The following is a 15,384-nucleotide window of genomic DNA, read 5'->3' on the forward strand; positions in this document are numbered from 1 at the left end:
ATTCTGAGGTGGCAATCAGAAAACGTCGGTATAACAGCTGGAACACCGTCCCCTTAAGCCGTTATAACGCATTATGTTACGACGCGTTATAGTGATAACGTGTGCAAACGGTATGTTTAATTAATTTCCGACGGATACATTTTTTATTTTGAACCGTTGTAAACGGTCCAAAACGTAAAATAATAATAATAATAATTTTTTCAATCCTTTTACCTCGTGTGTGTGTGTGTGTGTGTGTGTGTGTGTATATATATATATATATATATATATATATACACCTTATTTTTTATCTACAATCTTATATCAAACCTTTTAATTTCAAATCTTCAAAAAATTTCTCTTTTCATTACTATGATCAAAACCCCAACACTCCCTCAAACACAAATATATCTCCGCCTCTCGGTTTTGCACAATACGAACTGTGTGCGAACATTCTTAACACTCTGACAACTTTTTCAATCTTGTGTCACCCTCACCACAATTCCCTACAACACTTCCATAAAACCTTTTCAACCCATTCGCTACAATACAACAAAATACCTCACAACCACCACCCACCCAAGAAAACGGTATCCGAGACGCAAGCGGGGGAGGGGGAGGGGGAGGGGGAGGGGGGAGCCAAATAAACGGCCCAGAAAGGGAGAGCACGAAGGAAAGGGAAAGCAGTTTGCGGTGGACCAATCGGAAGACGAACCTCCAACATGGTGGACCGCGGAGGAATAATACGCGTTGGCGGTGGCTTGGTGCGGGACAAGGAAACGATATGAGAAAAGTTGCTTTTTGGGAAGCCGTGATCGGAAAATTTCGTACCATCTTGAAGAAGGATGAAAAGTAGCACAATCACGACATGTTGAGTAGCAAATAGACTCAAATAAGCAAGAAGTGCACCAAGTTCAACTCCGTCTACAAAAAACTTTCTTCGCACAAGCAAAATGGTGCAACCGATTTTGAGGCTTATTGTAACACCCCAATTTGCATATATAGATTATATAACAAGTAATCGTTCCAACATCTCCCAAGATCAATTTTGAACTTACTTATAGACTAAACTATAGCGGAAGCAAAATAAAATAAAATAAAATTAAAGTCTTCAACCGAATAGCTTCGGGTGTTACGTCTTTACGGAACTCCTTTGTCGTCTTGCTGATCAATCATTCTCCCTAGCCTTCTTATTGCCACTTGTTAAATAATTTCATGGGTTACGTACATTTAAAGTTTCTAAAAGGGTAAGCCTAAGGCCTAGTGAGTTCGTGTTGCACATACATGTCTATCACTTAAAAAAAAAAGGTTTTATCATATGGTTTCAATAAATCATACAACAAACATATCATCTGATGACATAATTTAAGGGAACGATTAATTATCCAGAGAAAGAACCAAATGTTCATTTCTCTTCTCCTTGAGACAACTCATCATCCATTGTACTCAAGTATTTTATATCCAAGAAAATGAGTATGATTCTCAATTCTCATCCCCGTCGATCACACACATCTGTCATGCTCCGATTAAACACCCACCCGTTTCCACTAAACATGTCACCCAAAAAAAACACACAATAGACAAACAACTTAAAATAATATTTGCACACAACCATACTTATTTTATTGTGCATTCATTGTAGTTTAGTCTATAAGTAAGTTTAGAATTGATCTTGGGAGATGTTGGAACGATTGTTTGTTATATAATCTATATATGAAAATTGGGATGTTACACTTATAGAGCGGCGAGGGACCAATATCATGCCGAGACCGGTCACGTTTTTAGCACGAAAATATTTGTGAGATTGTCAAGGAAGACCCAAATTGGAATAAAACAGACACATTTACGGAACAACAATCGAAGAGGTCGCACGGCTTGGGTTCGGTCGATGTTTCGGACGCACGCACGAACATCAACCTCAATACAGACATAGACAAGATACCGGACGACTTGAACGGCTTTGAAAAGATCTCCCCACCTTGACGATCGATAAGCCGCGACAAAGCGAGACGTATTCAACGACACGCGGAGGAAGACGAAAGTAGACATCGAGAGCAAGCCGAAATAAAACAAAATTTTGACGATCACAACGAAATCGCACGTAAAAGATATGAGTTGCAATAGAATCATTTGAAGTTCCTTCGTCGTGAAGCCGAGGAAGATCGCATTGCGAAAAATTTGGCAATTTTTCAAACTAGCAATGAGAATTTGTCACCGAGACGGTTGGAGGTGCTCCAAATAGTGCTCCAAAAAATGAAAGCGAAGATCGAGCAGAAATATTTAGACGAAGATTAGTATTTTTTTCGGTCAATGTTTTTTTCGTTGTAATGTCGTTTTTATTTTTTTTTCATTGTAATGCCGTTTTTAATTAGTATTTATTTTAATTATGTGTTATTTAATTTATATGTTTTTTAAAAATTATTATGACATAAATTAAAAAATAAAACAAAATAGAAACTAGAAATTAAAAACATCAAAGAAAAAATAAAAATTAAATAAAAAATGATAGGTTTTATTATATGTTATTTGGTGTTGCCCATTTTCACTTTAAAAAGTATGAGTAGGATGATAAGGTGGACATTTTGGGTGTGATAACATACTGCCTCCAAACCCAAGAACCTTATATTAATGATGGGAACGATTCGAGATCTAGTTAAACCCTAATATACATGGTAACTTTATAAATTACTTTTATGGTTTTTTCACATGTGTTTTTTCCCGAAATAAAAGCTTCAACTCCAAATTCACGTTCACTTCGGTTGTTCAATTCTATCCTACATTCTTGATAAGAATTCAAGAATTACTATTTATAGAATGTTAGTTGTGATGTTGATTCGATCATATCAATCAGAGAATTGTGGGATTCTTAAAATTTCGTTTGAAGATGTGATAAATGAAATTCCACAAATGCTCCTCTCTCTTTTAATTAAAGCTATTGTAACATCTAGTTATTCATAAAAGTGACAACTTAGAATCTAAGTTGTCCATGATCTAATTATATTGGTCCAAAAAGGTTTGTGAAGTTCTCAAGATGTGTAAGAACTTATGAACTTTGTGTCCGCAGTTGAGAACTATAAATCAACAGTCATATCTACGTCTGTAGTTCATATGACTGCTGATTAATAAATATGCATACATGCATATATATGAATCAACAATTATATTGACCGTTGATTTGGAATTATTAACTGTTGATTTTGAGTTCCTAGGTTTGCACAAATCTTTAAGTTCTCAAAAGAACTCACGTGTGTGTGTGTATATATATACAAAGTGGTTCAAATGAGAACCATAAAAGATTAAAAACCGTAAAAACCCCATTTTATAAGTAAATATGTAGACAATACTTATTAAACATGTTAAAATCCAGATTTTTTTTTTGTATTTTTGGTACGAAAAGGGAAAATTTGTAATTTTGCAGTCTAATATTTTAATTCATACATTGATTCATATTTTAACACAAAAACTATACAAAATACAAAATTTAATACAATTCATTCATAGTTTAGTATACAAAATTCACAATTTAATACAATCATAATATCACTGATTCACTAATTTAAGAAAACCAAACCCATCTACCACCACCACCACCAACCGCCACATATGAGCACCCTAACTACCATTAATTTCAAACCAAATATGTGTATAAAATCATATATTGTTAGCTTAATATTATATTCACAATTTAATAAATGTATTAGTTCACTAATTTAGAGTTTAATGCAACAGTTATAAAAACTAATACATTCTTACACATTTACTTCACAAAAAAATACTCACAAGAAAATTAATACAAATATTTATATTTTAACAAACAAATCATAAAAAATCACAATTTAATACAATCAGTTCACAGCTTAATACAGTCAATGCACAAAATTAACAGATTAATATATTAAATTCACAGTTTAATACACAAAAACTATATATTCACATCCGTATTTTATACTTAGTAGTTATATTTATACCTTCGGATATGTGGGCTAGTTTTTCTTTAAAATTTTAATTTATATAATATTCACAATTTAAATTTTACATGTTATTCAAAATTAGAGAAAAATAAAATCTATATATAATGCTTCTTTCATCTTATATTTTAGAAGCAAAAATTAAAATCCGTAAAAAAAAAAATTAACAACTTAATGTACTCATTTCACAACTTAATACATTTAATTCACAATTTAATACACAAATTCACAGTTTAATAAAATATATTTACAGGTTAAAAATTAATATATTATAGGAATAACTTAAAAGAGAAATCATATTATTTAATTAATATTGATCAAGAATTAATTTAGAATTAATTTTATGGTCAAAAGAGATTAATTAAATTAAAGGGGACCAGTACTTTAATTAGAAGATAGTTACAAAGTTGGGCTTAGGATCCCTAAAGAAGGGATGGATAAATTTTATGGGGAAGCCCACGATTTCATCGTCCATAGGGGCCTTTTGGAAGGATCTTGTGGATTGCTTAAGGCCTAAGCAATATGATTAGGGTTTTGACTGAAACCCTTACAACTCAGCTATATAAGGACCCTATGACACTCCTAAAATCGACCACTTGAAATCCTAGAAGGATCTTGAGCCGATTTTGTGCCTCTCCCCCTCTCTCTAATATTCTTCCATTGCTCTTTGTGTTTGTGATCTATTAGAGGCATCGCATTTGAGGTGCTAAGTTCTCAAAAGTTAAAGATCAAGCAAGCTACAATTGAAAGGTAAGATTCTAACTTTTTTTTAGATATAAATTTCTATTTATGCATGCTGGTTTAGGGTTCATAGCTTTGGATATTTTTATTGTATGTATAACTAGAGAAAAACCTAGATCCAAAGCTTTAGGGTTGCATGTGCACCATAGGATTGATGTAATGCTCAAAACCCAATAGTGGTATCAGAGCTTATGGTAGTTTCTCTATTATATGATGCAAAAGTAAAGTTTTTAAAGCTGAATTTTTTTTTGCTTTTGGTTCTGCACCATGTTCACGACGTAGCAAAAGCTTGCGATGATGTGAAGGCGGTTCTGACAGCAAACTTTGAAATTTTTGCCCTAATTTGTTTTGGAAAATTACCATAAATTATTTTGAAAATTAAAATCTGATTCTTCTATTATGGTAATTGATATCCTAATCAAATTAAAAGATAATGGTCAAATTTTAAGATAATTACAAGTTTATGTGATAATTTAATTATTTGTATTATTTGATTATAATTATCTTGTTTTGAAAATGGATTAGGTTAAATTATGTGATAAATATTAATTATATGATTATTTAATTATTTTTCAAATTTGATCTAAAAGACATTTTGAAAAGTCTCAAAATTTCCCCCCAAGTTTTGGAATTTAAATTTTAATTTAAAAGTTTTAATTTTGAAACACTTAAATTCTAAACCCTAGAGATTTGTGACAACCTGAAACTTCCACCTGGTACATCTAGTCAGTTAATCTAAGTTAAACTCGTTTTTTTTAACTCCTAACACTGATTAAGGGTTCATTTAAGCATTCTAAACTTGAGTACAACCAAAGTCGAGAGTCGGAATGAGTCAGCAAGTCATATAGTGACAAAATCGGGCCATACACCCCTTTTGGAGGAGTGTGCGGCCGCACACATGGGTGTACGGCCATACACACCCCTCATGGCCACACACCCACCCCTATATAAAGGGTAGACCCCTTTCCCTTCATTCCTTTCACTCCTTGGCAGCACACTACTCCTTTTCTCTCAAGATTCTTCAACCGCAAACCCTCTCAAGGCCTAAAAAACATGAGTTTTCTATCACCTAGCTTATCATACATGAATGACATATTGATCTAAGCCTTGAATCATCATGTTCTTCATTCTTTGAAGGAGTACGGCCGAACACCTTCATAAGGTGGGCCGCACACTCCTAAAAGACCCTCCAAAGTGAGAATTGGACTTCCATATTCGAGTTGGACATGAACCTAGCTTTGCTGCACCTGGAAATTTACGTTTTTGGACATCTTCATGAGGGGTGTACGACCGCACACACCCTTGTGCGGCAGCACACTCCCGTGTGCGACCACACACACACCCCAGGACCAAAAACACATTTCTAAGACCCTAAACTTGTACTACAACTTAGTATGGACCTAGAACACTTCATGGATACAAGTATAGACCTTGAAACAACCTCAAAAGCACCTTCCATCATGAGTGTACGGTCGCACACCCATGGTCGTACACACCTTTAAGGTGGCCATACACCTCCCTCATGCAATCCTTTAAGTTTCTAGCACTTAGTGTAGGTAGTCCCAAGTTCTTAGAGTGGTTCTCCATCACATTTAGTAGAGAAAGACCTTCATTTGACTCTTTTATGTGTCATTACATGTTAATTAGGATCAAACCTTGTTCAAGGCTTCACTTGAACATCCCGCATTCCGTATCGATCTTTCATTCGAATCGCCCAAGGTGAGTTCATACCCCTACGCTTTTCCGAGTTTTTCATGTTTTTAGGAGGGAAACACAAGCAAAAGTACAAGGAAAATTGTGCTCAAAGTATATTACTTTGTTTAATATAATTATATTTTCAGAATGCTTTTAACACGGAAAACAGTTTTACCAAACAATTAACAAATCAACTCGTAGAAATAGCTTTCAAAACTAGAGCAATGAACTTATAAATCATGTAGCAAAATGTATCATTTTATAAAGGATTTATGTTAATCACAAAAGGATTTTCTATATTATTACTTGTAAATTTGTTAGTCTAAGTTGGAGACACGTCCTTGGTAACACTCACCACAAGAAACAGAGTGTAGGACTAGCACTTGTGACCAGAGTCTCTTGTAGGGGGAGCGTGACTGTTGTGTATAGATCTATACAGGACTGACAATCCCACACCTTGTTGCTAGCTACAATCGGACCGAAAGGTCTACCGGTGACAAAGTCATAAAGCATACCAGCCGTTGTGGGCCATATCCAGTCAGTTATGGTCATGACACTCACAACCTAGATAACAGAGATTTACTTTTGTAATAATGAGTCAAGTAAACTAACCTCAAAGTAATAACCGATTTGATTACTGGAGGGTATTAATAGTTCCTTCAGGATTTAGTTCAACATGTTTTTCTTTTATTAGTTTTATTTATAAAATAGGGCTAATATACCTCACTAGGAGAAACCAGGGTTTTTAAAAGATAACTATGTTTACCGATATAAGTATGGTAGATACTTGTACACCTCAGTTTAGAACGGATAACCAACCATCAACTTTTAGGGAAAATATAGGATTTTCCTGGGATAACTTGGCTATTCATAAACGGATTGTTTTTACCTATAACGAACGGATATTCATATTCATTCCACAACTCCTTGGATTGTACATACCTTGTATTAATCTGGAAGTCATGGAAGGAATGGTTTTTCAAACACGCTTTTCATAAAAAAAAAATATAGGATTTTCTTGAGGAACACTTTTCAAAAGGATCAAAGAAACATTTTCCGCCAAAACTAAGTGCTTATGAACTCACCAGCTTTATGCTTATATTCTTTCAAAACTGCTTGTATTCTCAAGGATTTAGTAGACAGGTACTTCTAGGATTTTGGAAAAGTTGGCGCGTTAGAGACACGTCTTTTGATTTTACTTTCGTCGTGAACAAAACTATGTACTAAGACAATGTAAACCTTATTCATATATGTACTCAATGTTTGGCTGTGTTTACTATGCTTGCTATGATACAACTGTTGTGATACTACACATGGCGTCAACCACCCTCGAACGTTTCCGCTGTTCCAGTTTGGGGGTGTGACAATTTTTAAAAGTTTAAAATTCAACCCTTATACTATTATAATATTAAAAGATTAATAATTATATATATGTATAAGACGAGTCAGTCTTACTGTTATTAGGTCTCATTCGCGAAGCTGGTCTATAAGGGGTGTTTAAGGAAGCGGCCTATAAAATGACCGTCATTGGGTATCCACTCTTACCCACCGCACTCTTGACTAGTGGATGGTCGTTAGGCGAACGGGTAGGATAGGAAAAACTAATTCCTCATTAACAAGTATAATGATTTATAAAGTAACTAAATGTTTTCAAAAATCTCCAATCTTAGTTACTTTAGGAAAAATGTGAAATTGATTTTATTCCATGAAATTGCACTTTGCACCTTGCCAAGTCATTAGTGGAGTGTGTGGCTAACCGACACACTAATTTGGGACTAGCAAGGGTGGCAAAGGGTAGCTCGATATTTGTTATAGATCAATGGAGCGTGTGTGGTTAACTGACACATTGATTAGGTGATAAATGACATCGAGAGTACCAAGCACATTTGCATGGTTATTCACACCTTGTTTTTGATCCTCGGTATCCCAGTCACAAACTTGAAGGGAATAATCGATATTTAAACATGCCATTGAAAAGTTCAATGAATTTCAAAAGAATCTAGGAATATCAACTCATTTAAAACTTAATATTCCTTTTGTTTTTCATGGTGGAAATTGGTACTCATCATTTACCTACCTTTAAATTATTTGCAATTAGATTACGACATCCATTTTCTTAATCGTAAACAATTGTGTTGGGTCCTAGCCCTAATTTTTCATTTGGGTGTTAAATTGGGGATTCTTATCTAATATAAACTTTGTCTATTTTCTTTTTCATGTCTACCTCAAACAACAACGCTTTTGGCTCCAACCCTTCTGGTTCTTTCTCCCTCATGAATCTATGTGGGAGGGTGATCTTTGATGGATCCAATTTTAATGATTGGATTCGCAACATTCGCATGGTCACCCCCTATGAGGACAAAGAGTATGTTCTCGATAAGGAGCTGAAGGAGATTGACCACTGTAACACCGTAAATTTCAAAATAATTTTTCATTTTTAAAACCACATAATGTATCACATCACAAATCAAAATCTATAATCAATTCTGTTTTCAAAAACAAATCCCAAGATCTCTACACATAAAAATCTCCATCAGTGTGTGTGTACGTGTCAAGCTGTCGCCTTCCCACGGTCCTCGCTAGTACCTGAGAGATCAAACATAACAAATGTAAGCATAAATGCTTAGTGAGTTCCCCAAAATACCACATACCACAAATACGCCACTCGAGGCTAACCCGACCCTCTGGTCAAGATGTCTCAGCGGGACCCTCCAGTCCCGTAGCTCGCCGGACCCTCTGGTCCAGTCATAGCTCATTGGGCTCTCTGGCCCGTTCTGAATCGTTGGACCCTCCGGTCTGGTCTATATAGTCATACAGCATACAAATAACACATAGCATACAATCTAATAAATATCACATAATCTCATACATAGCAGATAAGACCCTCTGGTCAACTCATAATACCACTCAAGGTAACGTATAGTGAGAAGACTCACCTCGCGTGTCTCGGTAACTCGTAAAGCTCTCAACCACTAGTGCTCGATCTCCCGAGCTATCGTCCTCCTACAACACAAGTGTATTTCTACTTAATACTACTTGACTCTGGCTGACTAATACCACGAAGTCAAACCAGTCAACACTGGTCAACGGTCAACCTAACTCACCGACTCTGGCGTGGACTCGCCGAGTTCCTACGGGAACCCGATCCCTCTGAATCTCTTCCGACTCACCGAGTCACTCACCCGACTCGGTTACTCAACCCCTGGTTCGTAATCGACGAACAACTCGCACCAACTCGCCGAGTCTGGGAAATGGACTCGGCGAGTGCATTCCATGCACATCCCCAAACGACCTTCTGAGGTCAGATCCGCTTCACTAACTCCTAGATCCAGTCTCCTAAAGCTTATTGACCACGTAAAGTCCAAGTCTTGATGCTCATCAAGCATTGAATAGCTCATGAATGGTGTTTTAGCCTCAAATACATTGATCCCAGGCCAAAACCTCCATGGATACACATAAAGCTTTGGTAATGAGGTGCTCTGGACCTCTATGGGTCCAGATCCAAGACCTTAACTCGCTATGGGACCATGAGGACACTAGATCTAGCCACAAATGGGTCCAAAAGCCCTAAATCTACATGAACATCACAACAACAGAAAATGATTCGAGATTGTACCTCAGATGTGATGTTCTAGACCTCAAATCTTCAAGAATCCACCCCTCTCTTGCTTCCTCTTGGCTAGATCTCCTCTTTCCTTGCTAGACAACAACTCCAAGATCAATAATGGCTCCTTCCCTCACTTGAATCACTCAAACGATCTAGGGTTTCGCTCTGGGGACTGATGAGTGCAAATGACGGCCATAAGGCCCTTTAAATACGCCTCAAACCCGAGAAATTAGGGTTTCATTAAACAGCGTGGACTCGCCGAGTCTACTCTTGGACTCGTCGAGTCCAGACGCGAACCCGCGTCCAAATCCGCGAACATACTCGGCGAGTCTAGGCTCCAACTCGCCGAGTCCCCTCACCAATTACCAAAATAAATAAATAAATAATACCTGGGAATCCGGGCAGTTACAATTCTCCCCCACTAGAACTAGACTTCGCCCTCGAAGTCTCGCTCTGCAAATAACTCCGGATGCTGCTCACGCATCTCACGCTCCGGTTCCCAAGTCATCTCGGACCCCTTCCGATGTTGCCACTGAACCAAAACCAAGGGCACCTCCTTGTTCCGTAGAACCTTGATCTTTCGATCCACAATCGCAACTGGTCTCTCCACGTAGTTCAGGCTCGCATCCACCTGAATGTCCTCTAACGGCACTATCGCCGACTCGTCGGCTATACACTTCCTCAACTGAGACACATGGAAGGTATTATGAATCCGCTCCAATTTTGCGGGTAGCTCCAAGCGATATGCTACCCTGCCCACCCTCTCGATCACCCAAAACGGTCCAATATACCGGGGTTCTAGCTTGCCCCTCTTCCTGAATCGGATCACTCCTTTCCAAGGAGATACCTTCAGGAGAACATAATCACCGACCTGGAACTCGAGCTCGGTTCGACGTCTATCTACATAACTCTTCTAGCGACTCTGAGCGGTCAACAACCTCTGCCTGACCTGCTGGATCTGCTCAGTCGTCTGAAGCACTATCTCCGTACTACCCATCACGCGTTGCCGTACCTCACCCCAGCAAATAGGGGTACGACATCTCCTCCCATACAACAGCTCAAAAGATGGCATACCGATGCTCGAATGATGGCTGTTGTTGTACGAAAATTATGCCAAGGGTAGATAGGTGTCCCAACTCCCTCCAAAATCCAAAACGCATGCTCGGAGCATATCCTCAAGCGTCTGAATCGTTCGCTCGCTCTGTCCGTCCGTCTGCAGGTGGTATGCAGTACTGAAATGCAGCCTCGTACCTAACTCCTCATGGAACTTCTTCCAAAATCTGGAAGTAAATCACACGTCTCGATCCGAAACGATCGACAACGGAACCCCATGCCGCGATACCACATCCCTCACATACAACTCTGCCAACCTCTCAGCAGAAGAGCTCTCACTGATAGCAAGAAAATGAGCGCTCTTCGTCAACCTGTCCATAATCACCCAAATTGCATCGACTCCTCTCGCAGTCCTTGGCAATTTGGTGATGAAATCCATGGTAATCTGTTCCCACTTCCACTCGGCAATCTCCAACGGCTGCAGCTTACCATGCGGATGCTGGTGCTCGGCCTTAACTTGGCGACAAGTTAGGCACCTCTCGACGAACCAAGCAACATCCCTCTTCATACAGGGCCACCAATACTCCTTCTTTAGGTCCAAATACATCTTGGTAGCCCCGGGATGGATCGAGAACTTCGATCGATGCGCCTCCTCCATCAAAATGGTACGCGTCCCTCCCATAAACAGTACCCAAATCCGTCCCTGGAAGGTCATAAGCCCATGGCTATCAGTAACAAACTCCGACATCTGCCCGATAACTCGCTCTCTCTTACGGTTCTCTGGTCTCACCGCCTCGGCCTGGGCCCCTCAGATGGCATCCAATACCGGAGTCATCACCTTCAACCTCATACAGATATCTCGCATCGGGGCACCCTCTGCCCTACGACTCAGGGCGTCAGCTACCATATTAGCCTTGCCCGGGTGGTACAGTATCTCGCAATCATAATCCTTTACCACGTCCAGCCATCTCCTCTGTCGGATGTTCAGGTTGGGCTGATCCATCAAGTACTTCAAACTCTTGTGGTCTGTGTATATCGTACACCGAACCCCATACAGATAGTGACGCCAGATCTTGAGGGCGAACACCACAGCCCCCAACTCCAGATCGTGGGTGGGATATCTCGTCTCATGAGGCTTCAACTGCCTCGATGCATACGCGATCACATGCCCTCTCTGCATCAACACCGCTCCCAACCCTGATATCGATGCGTCACAGTACACCACGAAATCCTCCATCCCTTCCGGTAGTGCGAGCACAGGGGCTTCGCACAATCTCTGGCAAAGGGTCTCAAACGAGGTCTGCTGCTCTGGACCCCATGAGAAACTAACACCCTTCCGGGTCAACTTGGTAAGTGGCACGGCGATCTTGGAGAAATTTCTGATAAATCTCCGATACTAGCCTGCCAACCCTAAGAAGCTCCTGATCTCCGTAGGTGACCTCGGCACCTCCCAACTCATCACAGCCTCAATCTTGTCCGGGTCAACCAAAATCCCATCCTGGTTAACGAGATGCCCTAGGAACTGGACCTCCCGTAACCAAAAATCGCACTTGGAGAATTTGGTGAAAAGCCTCTCCGCTCTCAGAACTCCGAGGAGCTCCCTCAAATGCTCCTCATGCTGCTCTCTGGTCCTCGAATACACCAGAATGTCATCAATGAATACAATGACTGAACGATCCAACATCGGCCTACACACCCTGTTCATGAGATCCATGAATGCCGTTGGTGCATTGGTGAGCCCGAATGGCATCACCACGAACTCGTAATGCCCGTAACAAGTCCTAAACGCCGTCTTCTGCATATCCTCATCCCGAACTCTCATCTGATGATATCCCGATCTCAAGTCAATCTTGGAGAACCAAGACGCCCCCTGCAACTGATCGAATAGATCGTCGATCCTCGGTAACGGATAACGGTTCTTGACCGTCAACTTGTTCAACTCCCGGTAATCAATGCACATCCGGTGTGAACCATCCTTTTTCTTGACAAAAAGGATCGGCGCTCCCCAGAGAGAGCTACTGGGACGGATGAACCCTTTCCCCAACAGCTCTTGCAGCTGTGAGGATAACTCCTGCATCTCTGGCGGTGCTAGCCGATACAGCGCCTTGGCGATAGGCGCAGCCCCAGGAACCAAATCGATACGAAACTCCACCTGCCTCTCGGGAGGCACACCCGGCAACTCCTCGGGAAACACGTTCGGGAACTCACGCACTATCGGCACCTCATCCACTGAACTTGGCATCCCAGCGGCCTCTCGCACATCTGTCACATATGCTACGAACCCCTTGCAGCCCTGCTGCAAACTCCGCCTCGCTCTAGCAGCCGAACAGAAAACCGAACCACCACGAGTCCCCTCGCCGTAAACCGTCAGCGCTCCCCCACTAGGATCTCGGATCGTCACCAATTGACGCTCGCAATCTATGACAGCCCCAAAACGGCTCAACCAATCCATTCCTACTATGACACAAACATCCCCCATAGCGATCGGAAATCAAATCGATCGGGAACTCCACCCCGAAGATCTCCAGCATGCATCCACGTATCACCTCGGTAGCACATACCTCACGCTCATTTGCTATGGAAACCCACAGAGGTTGACTCAACGCCTCCCTCGGAATACTAATGTGTCGACTAAAAGCCAAAGATATGAAAGACCGACTCGCACCCGAGTTGAATAAAACTAATGTAGGTACAGAACTCACAAGAAAAGTACCTACGCATAACATATATCAATTACAATAGCATAAACTCAACATAAAATAGATAAAGATTACATACCCGCCACGACGTCAGGTGCTGCGCGGACCTCCTCCGCAGTCAGCTGGAAGGCTCTCCCCCTAGCCTTCGGTGCTTCGGCCTTCACTGGCCGGGTCTCGGCAGCTCGAACCACAGGTGCAGATCCCTACGCTGATCTCTGAAGCTGGGGGCACTCGGCCTTCCGATGGCCGGTCTGGTTGCAATGGAAGCAAACCGAGAACCCCTTCGGACAGTCCCTCGCAAAATGTCCTTCCTTCCCGCATTTGTAGCATAACCCAGTCTTGCACGGCCCGTCATCGCTCTTGCCGCACGTACCACAATTGCGGCCCCTCGAACTGCCTGTCCTCGAATCAGCGGGTTTTGCCCGCTTGGCGGCCGGCTGCGACTGCGCTGGTCGCCGATCACCCCTCTGCAACTCAGTCTCCTCCCTCGCCTGTGTCTCAAGCTCGATCTCCCTTTTCCTGGCATTTGCCTGGAGCTCGGCAAATGTCTGATAATTCGAGTTCGCCACGAACTCACGAATGTCCCTCCTCAAGATACTCAGATAACGGCTCATGCGAGCCTGCTCAGTGGACACCAACTCCGGGCAAAACAGCGCCCGCTCATGAAACATTCTCGTAACCACTGTCACTGACTCGGTCCCCTGCTTGAGGGTCAGAAACTCTTGAGCTAAACGTTCCCTCTCCACCTGGGGAACATACTCGTCACGAAACATCGCAGTAAACCTCTCCCAGGTCACTGCAGTCAGCTTAGCTGTAGAATAGCTCGCGGTCACGAATTTCCACCAGTCCTTCGCCCCCAAGCGAAGCTGGTTGAGTGCGAATCGCACCCTCAAGTGCTCCGGACACGAGCACGTATAGAAACACCCCTCCATGTCTGAGATCCACCTCATAGCGGCGATCGGATCCTGTGTACCATCGAACTCTGGTGGTTTCGTGTTGCTGAACTCTCGGTACAGCAACGAATCACCACCCTGGGATCTCGCAGCAGCAACAGCTGCGGTGGCTGCAGCAACAGCAGCATCAGTCTAAGCAGCGTAACGCTCGTCAAACGTCTCGATCAGTATGGTCTTAATAGACCCAAACATCTCTGGAATCTCGGCTCTGATGGCAGCAGCCACCTCCTCATGGATGATCCGACGGATCTCCTCATCGCTCACCCCACTGCTCTCGGGGTTATGGCGTGTCCCGACCATGATCAACCTCTGAAATACAACATAAGAAATATCAGGAATACTCTCGAGTATACTCACACTCGATAACTCAAACGTCCTCTCTCCTGGTATCCCCAAGGATTCTTACTTGGACTGCGCACCAATCCGGTGTCTTCAATAGTACGGGCCCAATACTATCGTCCACACCGAATCGATATACAACCCAAGTCCTCCTCCTAGGATCCCAAATCGCAAACACTCTACACTCGCTATGCACTGGCTACCCTCAATAGCCCTCTCCTGAGCTCCTCACTGCTACCTACTCACTCTCAAAGTATCTCATAGCAGCAGCGATCTCCTAAGCTAAGGCATCACAAATCAGGCTCACCCTAGTCCTAATAGGGATACCTAGCCTCTCTAACATGCACAAC

Source organism: Lactuca serriola, chromosome 2, assembly GCF_051521515.1.
Source record: "Lactuca serriola cultivar US96UC23 chromosome 2, Lser_US96UC23_V15, whole genome shotgun sequence".
NCBI lineage: Eukaryota > Viridiplantae > Streptophyta > Magnoliopsida > Asterales > Asteraceae > Lactuca > Lactuca serriola.